The sequence below is a fragment of the Tinamus guttatus genome, unplaced genomic scaffold (assembly GCF_059628265.1).
Source record: "Tinamus guttatus ecotype Peru unplaced genomic scaffold, ASM5962826v1 Tinamus_guttatus_pri_ptg000389l, whole genome shotgun sequence".
NCBI lineage: Eukaryota > Metazoa > Chordata > Aves > Tinamiformes > Tinamidae > Tinamus > Tinamus guttatus.
In genome coordinates this window covers 2619995-2630087 of record NW_028288923.1, presented here as the reverse complement: position 1 = coordinate 2630087, position 10093 = coordinate 2619995, and positions in this window count along the sequence as shown.

Genomic DNA, 10093 nt, shown 5'->3' with positions numbered 1-10093 from the left:
AGATACCAAATACCACATGCTTTTAGCTAACCTCAATACACAATTAGCAGTCTTTGTAATTAATCAGGGCAGAAAATTGGAGACAAGGGCCTAACACAGCCTTCTCTCAGTCTTAATGTCCACTCTGCAAAAGTATAAACTTTTTCCCCACTCCGTGGATAATTTTCAGAATGGCTCTCGCACAGTTCATAGATGACAATGTTGTTGCCATTCATGCAAAGGTCTGTCAGTCTCTGAAACTTGGTCATTATTTATGCTCAAAGACAGGAAATACTAATGAGGTTTGATTTTATCAGTCTCTATGAGACCGCCTGCATATAATTCTCCTCAAAACACAAGCCCTAATTTTACTTTTTTTGGCATGGTGGGGGGAAGGGGACGGGGGCGGGGAATATAAACTTAGATGTGAAACAATATTTTTTAATAGAATCTGTGCATTTTTATTCAATGGACTTGAAATGACATCAGAGATGCCAAAACCATATAAATCAGGAAATAATCTGCAATGATATGGATGCTGAGGATTTCATTGTAATACCTTTACCACTGTATTAAGACTGCTTATGGGATGTTATCTCACAGCTACTGTTTTCTCAAGAAATACTTCAGAGTCCTGGTATGACTATATTTCAATCTAAGTATTTTCTATCTCCTTTGGTACAAAGTATAAAACAAAAACTATTTTCCGTCTTTTTATTGCTCGCGTAATTAAATAAAAGGCAACAGTGTTCAGTCAATAGGAACTAAGCTGCCTAATAGTTAAACATTTAACTGGAATTTTCAAAAGTGTTTGCAGTGAAATATTATATCCAAAACTGAAATAATCTGGTGGGCAGTTTTTTGTGTGAGAGTCTTAGATTAATTTTTGGATTTTTTTTTCTGTTGTTTCTTTCTTGGATTTCTTTCAGTCTTTTGCTCGCTTACCACTCAGCAGTGTGATTTAGTAGTTAACAGTCTGATTCCAAGTGTTTCTCAGCACAAAGATAAAAGGTCAGAGAACAATGCATTACAATGCATTACTCTAAACTCCTGTGTAATTAGGTTACTTGCAATGTAAATTACAGCTACTTGAGTTGAAATGAAATGTGCTTAAATTGTTGTTCATGTAGGAGTCATTACACATTTTTGAAGTTCATCTTTTAAAACATGGATTTAGAGTGTTTTTAGTTTGATAGCTGAAGAATTTTCCGTGTGGCTGGTCCTATTTCACAGATTTGGCATTAAGCTGGGATCAGAAGAAAAAACATAATCATCTATAAGAATTAATTACAGCTTTAGTGGCTAAGCTAACTTTAAAAGATACAGGCAGATCTGCACTCATCAAATAGTGATTTTTTCAAGCTTCTTTGTTGATTGTCTTTGTTGTGGGAAAGTATGAGAGACATTTCAGGAATGACAACCTGATTGTAAAGATAAGTACCAGAAAAGATTTGATCATGTCACTGATATTGATGGGAAAATATAACTCAGGGTTTCATGGGGATTGACTTGATGGGCAAGTTAAAATGCATGTGTAAGGATTAGGCTTGTCAGTGCCAAACACTGAGACTGGTGGTGCAGTTTGCTCCTTTATGGTACAACAAGGCAAGTGAACGTCAGTGAATCTGCGGGCTGTACTGAGCAAGCGGAACCACTGTGGCCAGGGCTGCCACCTTGGCGGTCAGAGTGGAGCTGTCATGAGCGACTGCAGAGTCACAGTTTGTTCTGCACCCTGGGCACTGGGAAAGCAGTGGGACAGCCAGTCCCAGATCATGAGATTACCGTAGAAATTATAATAAAAAAAAATCTGAGAAAAAAGAAGGATAATGACTCTGGTTTATAATATTATTACACAGAATAAAAAACACCCAACTCATTGGAAAAATGCTTATGTAGACTATCTGTTTTTTGTTTTTTTTTCAATAAAGAAATGAAGAAAATTTTTCTAGTTGGCCGCTACTCTGAGAGGTGAGGCAGAGGCAGAGGATCTTCAATAAGGGAATCTTCATCCGTTGGGACTCAGAGCCCCAGAGAACTCATCATGCTGTTCCCACTCTTCTATGAAACACAGAAAGGGAAGAGTGAGGGAAATAAAAAAACCCTCTCTTAACACAGAGATTTATGAGACATACCATACCAAGATACGGATCCATTTTGTTAAAACCAAATTCTCAAAGCAATTCTCTTTCTGGTTAATCAGTTGCAGAGTCATATTTCTGATTCTCATGCTCTGTTACTGCTGATCTTTTTATGGTTCAGCAATGTCATACTAATATGGCCCAATGGGAAGGATATTCTAATAGCACTGCTTGGTGTGTGCCTGTAAAAGCTTCAGTCCCCAGTGACCAGCTCCATTTATTATCAGCAATTAGGCAGTAATGGCAGAACAATAGCGGTGGTTTAATTCTCAAAACACAGAAATATTTTTAATCCATTCCAGTATAATAAAACTTTGAGATATAAACAAAGTTCCTCACTTTTCTACAAAGTTAGGTCCTCCAAACTGGAAGGAACTGCGCTCCACAGGCATGCAGAAGTTTGCAAAACAAAGTTTGAGAAAAGGAAACTCTGTTTTCTACATGGGCCTGTTTATATAGTCCGTCCTCAGACCAGGGGTCTAATTTAAGTCTAGTTTGTAATATATCACAGAATCACGGAATCGTTATGGTTAGAAAAGATCATCGAGTCCAAGTGTAAACCCTCCACCCCTCTGCCTGCTAACCCGTGTCCCTGAGTGCCTCCTCTACACGGTTCTTCAACACTGCCAGGGACGGGGACTCCACCACTTCCCTGGGCAGCCTGTTCCAAGGCTTCACCGCTCTTCCTGTGTAGAAATTCTTCCTAATGTCTAACCTGAACCTCCCCTGGTGCAACTTGAGGCCATTTCCTTTTGTCCTATTAATTATTTCCCTGACAGGGACAGAAAAGTCAACATGACACTATTGGTTTCTCCTGCATAAATAACTGGTTTCCAAACAGTAGCAAAAGCAGAGTCTTGGTTAAGCGAGCTGCTTACGTTAGCTGCACCGAACTTTGATCACAGGAGAGCTGCTCTGCAGTCAAATCCAGGGGGTCACAAACTAGTCCAGAGGATCTTACTGCCCCTGTACTTCTGCAGGTGCATTTGCATTTATGATTACAAAGAACAATATGTGAAGATCAAAGTAAAAGAGTAATATTCAACCTACTAGCGCCCTATACTGGAGTCAGTTGCATGAATAATTCTATATATCACAGGAATGCATTGTAAAAAAGGCAGAGGAAGTACCTTTGTGATAATAGCCCTGCATCAACGTGTCTCTTTGCCCAAAGTGCACTGACATTGAGAGCTTTTTCACTGTTGTTTTAAATCCGTGTTCTTTTTGAAGTTTTCAAACAGTTTTATCCTGCAGATTACGGGAACAATGGTACCTGTGTTGTGCAGCACTTTGAGGAGGTAAGCAAATAGCTGAGGAGTTACATTCTAAGAGGTCTTGAGAGGTAGACTAAATTTAACACTCAATGGCTACCACTTCCTCCCCAGCGTTTCCTTATGCTCCTTTGCCTTCCCTGAAAATCAAGCAGATCAATGGCTTCAGCTGACATTCCTGGAGACGCTCTGTATTCCCAAGTAACCTAGAAAAGGCAAGAGGGAATCTCTGTTAAACCAGTAGTTGTAAAAACTGAATAGAACCCTCGTCTTAAAAGACTCCCAAAGACTCCCTTAGCTAGATAGGATAAAGTAAGTGATAATACTAGCCCTATCCTCTATTGTCCTGCACCTTCATTTTAATCCTTGTTACTGATGTCTATATTAGGAAGGCTGCAACAAAGTGATTTAGTGCTATGGAGCCAGAAAAGGTGCAGAAACTTTGAAGTCTTTCTCCATCTCATCCAGTCTTGTAAGATCTTGGCTTGCTATTGATATACAGGCAGAGAGGAGTTACAGTCAGATTGCCAGGAACAGGCAGAGGAGAAGGCTCCTTGGTTAAAGAAAAGGCTAGCCCAGGAAATTCCTTAATAATAATAAAAAGTCTCACAAGCAAGGGAAGATTTTTTTTCTCCATAAGGATGACTTAATTTAAAACATGCTGCAGGGTGTGTCTCACATGCTCTAATGGGTATGTCAGACACATGACATTACTTAGTATTACACTGCAGAAGGCATCATCTTTAAATTAAAGTGCTGGATGGCTCATATTTTTGCTTGACACGTAGCAGATGCCATTTGCTTACATAAATCTTCAAATGAGATTGTTGAATTATGAGGATAGGCTCACTCCTGCACACAGAACATGAGACCATGCTTTGCCGGAAAAGCTGTTCATTACAAGGAAGAAAAAAGCTGAACTCTATCAATCCGAATGGCAGTGGTAGGCAACTCTATGAAGCAGGGCACCCAAACTGGCGGTCTTCTCTTTAAAGGAAGCTGGGACAGGTGATGATGTTTACTTCTCTCTCCTGGTCAAGCTACAGGAGCAGAAGTAAAGGCTCTTCTCCCACCAGCTGGATCTCTATAAAGCTAACTCCAGTCTTTGGACATAATTTTCTTTCCTGTTTTCTTGGCATGTGCAACAAAATGTTGCTATGCATAATCAGGACTCAACTCTTTCAGGTTAAGTTCGGGAATAATATACAAGATAAACCTTTCAAATAGAAACGATGTGTGCATGGAAGGAGCAGAGGATCAGCAGTGCACAGCGTGCTGTGTCTCATGCTATAGTGGACTGAGGAGAAAATCAAAGCTCTGGGCAGCGGTGGTTCCTAAGGAAGTGAAAGAGCTGGCAAGATTTTAGTGGAGGAACTAAGAGTTACTCTTGAAAAAAGTGAGTTCTAGCTGCCTCAGTACCATATCAAAGAAAAAACAAAGCATAGCTTCATAAAGGAAACAAATTCTAGTATTTATAGTACTGAAGAAATTGGTCAAACATTCTTCAAGCCCGGCCTTTGTGAGGTATCTCCATTGATATGAGTGATACTGGGACATTTATTGCCATTGTCGCTTCTTTGGAACCTATTTCTCCTAGAATTATCCCCCTGACAATAAAGGTTTGTTCACTGATCAACTTTCTTCCCCTAAAAAGATTAATTTCTTCTTTCTTTCTCTCTTTTTTTTTTCCTTTCTTTTCCTACCTCTTTTCATCTTTACACACATTGCCTCAGGCATTTGCATGTTCACTAATCTTTCTCATATTAATAAAGCAGAAAGTCATACTTTATAACCTGTGGGGAAGTACATACCCATTCCTGGTTTTCAGGGTGCAGTGCAGCCCCGTTCTGAAGCGGCGCAGAGCCTTTGTCTGTGCTGATCGCCGTGGGACACGGCACAGGCACGCGATTGTGTCACGGTCAGAGCGCGTTCCCGGTCTCTTGGTCAGGCACAGGTTCCAAGTTGGCGTAAAAGAGGGGAAAGAATCTCCAGGACGTTCTTTAAGGTGGAAAAGAGGGGGTGAAGGAGGACATGAAGAAAGAATAAAGGGAGATTAAAATGTTAATGAAAAGTAAAAGCAATAGGAAAGGAAGCAGTGGTATAAAATGTAATTATTTGTCCACATTACCGTCTTCAAAATATTGCCACATAATCTTCACAGAGAATGTGAGCACAGCACTGCATAACTGTATGCATGTTATACAATAAACTTCAAGAAGTCCACTTCAAGTCCTTGTTAAAACAAGTTTAGCCGTCTACAAACAAGAATGCTTTTAACATTGCAACACCCAAGGCCATTTCATTGGTCTTGTGGCTTGAAAGTCATTCTTGATGGGGGTTACACTTTATTTTTTATCCAGAGTGTTTACAACTTTGTGGTGTCGGCAATACAGACCCATCTTTATAAGTCCAGCAAGAAAAAAAACAGCAATAAATCTCTGAAATGTGTTTTCAGTATGTCTATAAATCTGAAGTATTTAAATGTAAAACAGTCCTTTTCTTTTAAGCCAGTGGATTGGGACTCACAAAAGAATTGATTACTGTATTTTTATTTAAGATGATCTGAGTAAAGATGAGGCTAATTTTACTCCTATCTAGAGTGTAACTTGGGAATTAAGGGGCACTGTGAGAAAAAAAAGCATTTTATTAGGTAAATTGTTAGTGGTTTTTGACTACGGGACTGAAGCCAGAACAGCTTTTACAGCAAGAAGTGCAGTTCACCAACAAATTGTATGTTATAAAGACACAGTCAAAAGATCAGCTATTTAGATAATAAAGTTGCCTAGGCACAGATAGATTTCCCTTAAATGTCTACATTCATCATCTTAACCCTGGTGCTACTCTGACAGGTGAATACAGATTCCTACACCATTTGTAAGTAGCTTAGGAAATTTCATACAACTGCACATCCTTGCTGTCTTTTTCTGATAAATTGGGCCTTTAATCAGCTACTATTTTTATAAGAAAGACTTCCATAAGAACCTGACCCCCAAAGGATCATTTTGTCAAGCACCTTTGTACACTGTTTAGCACTTTCTAATACAAAAAGATAGTGACTGCCAAAGACAGATCTTACTGGAAGAATGGGACCTGAGACAGAGTGAAGAGCTGAAAACTGTTGTTTGAAAGGCAGGAGAAAGACAGACCCATACAAAGGTAACTGCAAAGCCAGGTGGATTTGAATAAATCAGCTGCTTCAGATTGCAGCAGTCTAGAGTGACCAGGGCAGAGACACTTACCTGGCTTGTCATTCATTCCCTTTCTAGAAGCAAAGGGCTGCACCTAACCAGTGTGGAACTGGATCAATATGGGAATGTAAGGAAACAAGAGAGGTTTTAACAAAAAACTCGCAAAAGACTCAAACACAAAATACATATTTCTGAGAGTCGTACAGGCCCTCCAATATTCAGTCAGTGCCTCAAAGCCATGAATTCTCTTTTGATGGGTGTATTCTGTGGGAAACCACACAGTAAAGCTCTTCTTTCTAGCATGATTCTACTTCATTTAATCTTTTCATGAATGAGAAATACCTTACCTCACCTCTTCTCTACAGCATATGCCATGTATATACTGTGTACTTCCAAGAGATACTGTTTTTCCCAGGGCAAGATTCAAGTCAAAAAAGTCTATATTGGATTATTGACTCTGGAGAACTCCTTAAAGTGTTCATTTCTATTCTATCTCAGCATTTCTTTGCCCCACCTACTTAATATATACAAGTCTATATATGCAAGTCTATATATACAAGTATATGTATACAAGTACAGGTTAGTCCCTGATCCAGTGAGCATCTAGCAGGGACTTGGGCACGCAGAGAGGACACACGTAGGTCCTGATCCCCTCACGTATGAGTTAGGTCTGTAGCATGTACATAGGTGCCTTAATGGACAGTGGAGAGGCACAGACATTTCCAGAAGTCAAGGCAGCTCACCTGAGATCTCCATGGAGGCTCCCATGGCTTCCCAATTGTCAAGAATTTTTACAGCAACAGCTTCCAATTGTCAGCGTGGTATTTATAAGCTGCACATGGACAGATTCCACAAACAGTCACACAAGGCCAACTCGCACACCCAAATGGATATTTCCCAGCTGCTCAAGTGGGGTCCCCTGCTGCTATCTCTGTCTTAGCAGCTGGGAGGGACTTTCCTGCTGCTTCAGGGGCAATTTCCCTTTCCCCCCACTTTTAGAGTGGAAAAAATAGGTCCTCATAGTGTTCTTCTCTCTGAGAAGGGAGCCCTAGCCACTAGCACTCCAACAAGACAGTAGTCTTACTCTTTGGGACAAGAACCATCAATGGCCTTGTATAGTGTTGTACTGCTGCCTTAATTTGGATAATGAAGATAAGAAAGGAAAAAGTAGAAGGAAAAAGAGAGCAAATACTGAGCTTTAGTGTTGAAGGTACTATAGAGGAGCTGGCACTTAAATTCAAACATCCTAACAAACTTAAGTGAACTGAATAAACAATTTTTATGACTATCATGAGTCAAATCCTGGAAAAGCATGTTAGCAGATAGCATGCCAGCATAAACATTTAAGTAAATCACTGTGTGTTATTACAATAACACTGAATTTGAACAAAAGTTGTTAGAAATCCCTTCAGAAATTAACTCAGTTATTCTTATTAGTAATTGTGGCTTTTTGCAACCACATTTGAATTAGTCCTCTTAGAAATACAAATACTTGTCATTAGAAAAATGGCACTAAAAGTAAAACCGTTATAGGTTAGTGGCTGGAAGTGTGTTGTTCTCTCCGCTCTGAGTGTTGCTGCACTAGCTTGCAGCATGATTGCATACAGCAGTGTGTCACGAGAGCTGCTCCATGTACAGTGGTACAAGTGTTTCTGCACTCTAGAAAACAAGAAATGACAGGAATATGTTGTAAAAATGTATCCTCTCTGTTGGGAGGTTTTTTATTACACATACATTTAGTCCAAATAATTTTAAACTTACATTTCCACCAGGGCTCATCTTTGCTTTAACAAGTGTTTTTTATTAACTGAAATGATGGGTTTTTCATTTTGAACTGGAATCTCCTCTTGTTTTCAAAGGGGCATATATCTGAACGATTATTTTAAAAAGCTGAAATGCAATATGTTGAAAAAGCAGTTGTGAACTCTTTTTCTGTAATTGAAAAAATATATGAGTTAGGCTTTAAAGTGTGAAGAATGATATAGCTACTATCTGTGCTGACTCAGGCCAACTCGTTCCATGCTGGTATGACCTTCCAATGGAGTTAGAAAAATCACTTGAGGAGAAGAGAGTGTCTGTCTAAAAATCAAAACTTTTCATCACTGCATGCAAAATATCAAGTGTAAAGCTTGTTATCGTTTTGATCTTAGCATAGCTTTTTCTTATATTAACAATATAGTCCAACTACATAAATATTCTAAAAGAAGACTTTTGTTTTATAATTGCAAGTTATGCAGCAATGAATTCTTTTTTCTAAAAAATGTAATAAGAAGCAAGTGTCATTGTAACTGCTTTACTGTAACACAGCTCCTTTGTTGTATCTGACTGTATGTTAATAGCCAGATCTAAATGTAGATCTTCAACTCTGTGTCTTATTAGTATGTAGGGATCAGAATGGCCCTAAGAAAAAGTAGAACATTTTTATTGGAACCTTATGAATCTTATTTGATTAGTTCAGTTTTTAAAGACTTATAATCCACACTGATTATGTTCAAAGGATTAATATTTCTTTATGTACTAGAATTGTCACTGCAAGTCTGCAGGGCAGCCAAGAACAATATCTAGACAGATCTTCCATTCTGGGATGGTTTTAAGTGAACTTCCTGCTTTGCTAGAATTTAAACTCAATGTATGTATATTAAACTTAGTCAAAATCACCAGATTAACTTTGTAGTATAAATGTGTGGAACTTAACAAAAATGTGTGGTTTTGGTAGCATATTCATCAAACAAGCAGTTATGTAGTTTGATAAGATAGATAAATTGATTATAGGGTAAATAATTTAGTATTATTAAATGAATAGGATGATGCATTCAGAGAGAACTGGTGACAAAAATGCTTAAAAATAGATGTCTAATTCATGGTAGCCACTCGTACTCCAAACATACTGCTGAGAAGCAGTAGGGCTGCTACATTAAATATTTGACAGTTCCCCAAACTTCTTATCTGACACCCCAGTGCGTGACCTGTGTCCCTTGGTGTCACAGCAGGTGCTATGGCACATGGTCAGTCACCTGTCTGTACCTACCACCATTGGTTGTTGAAGAAACTGTGATGTCCCATCATAACTGGGAGACTTGTGTGGGTGGAAGATAGATGCCTGCTGGTCACCTGAAGACTGTTTATGGTCATAGTCATAGTGATCATACCTTAGGATTGCTTCTTTATATATGTATCAATTAGCCTTCCAGCTAAGCTTTGACATGAATATTGCTTTTCTCTTAACAATCTTCGTATTCTTGCCTAATACCTAATTCCTGTCTACTGATGAATATAATTTCCACTGTTGTGAAGCTTCCACCTTTTCTTTCTTTATTCGGGGAATTAAGAAAGTCATGGAAACACTAGAACAAGCTCTATGTTTATCCCATTTGCCTTTCACAATTTCCTAGCTTTCATGGGCCATTGCTGATCTTTTACAGATATTTTGGTGCAACTCTTATCTTTATTTGCTGAAAAAATGGGGTATTAAAATTACTTCCCAGACACTTCACTACCAGCGTCTATTGTTGTTGGA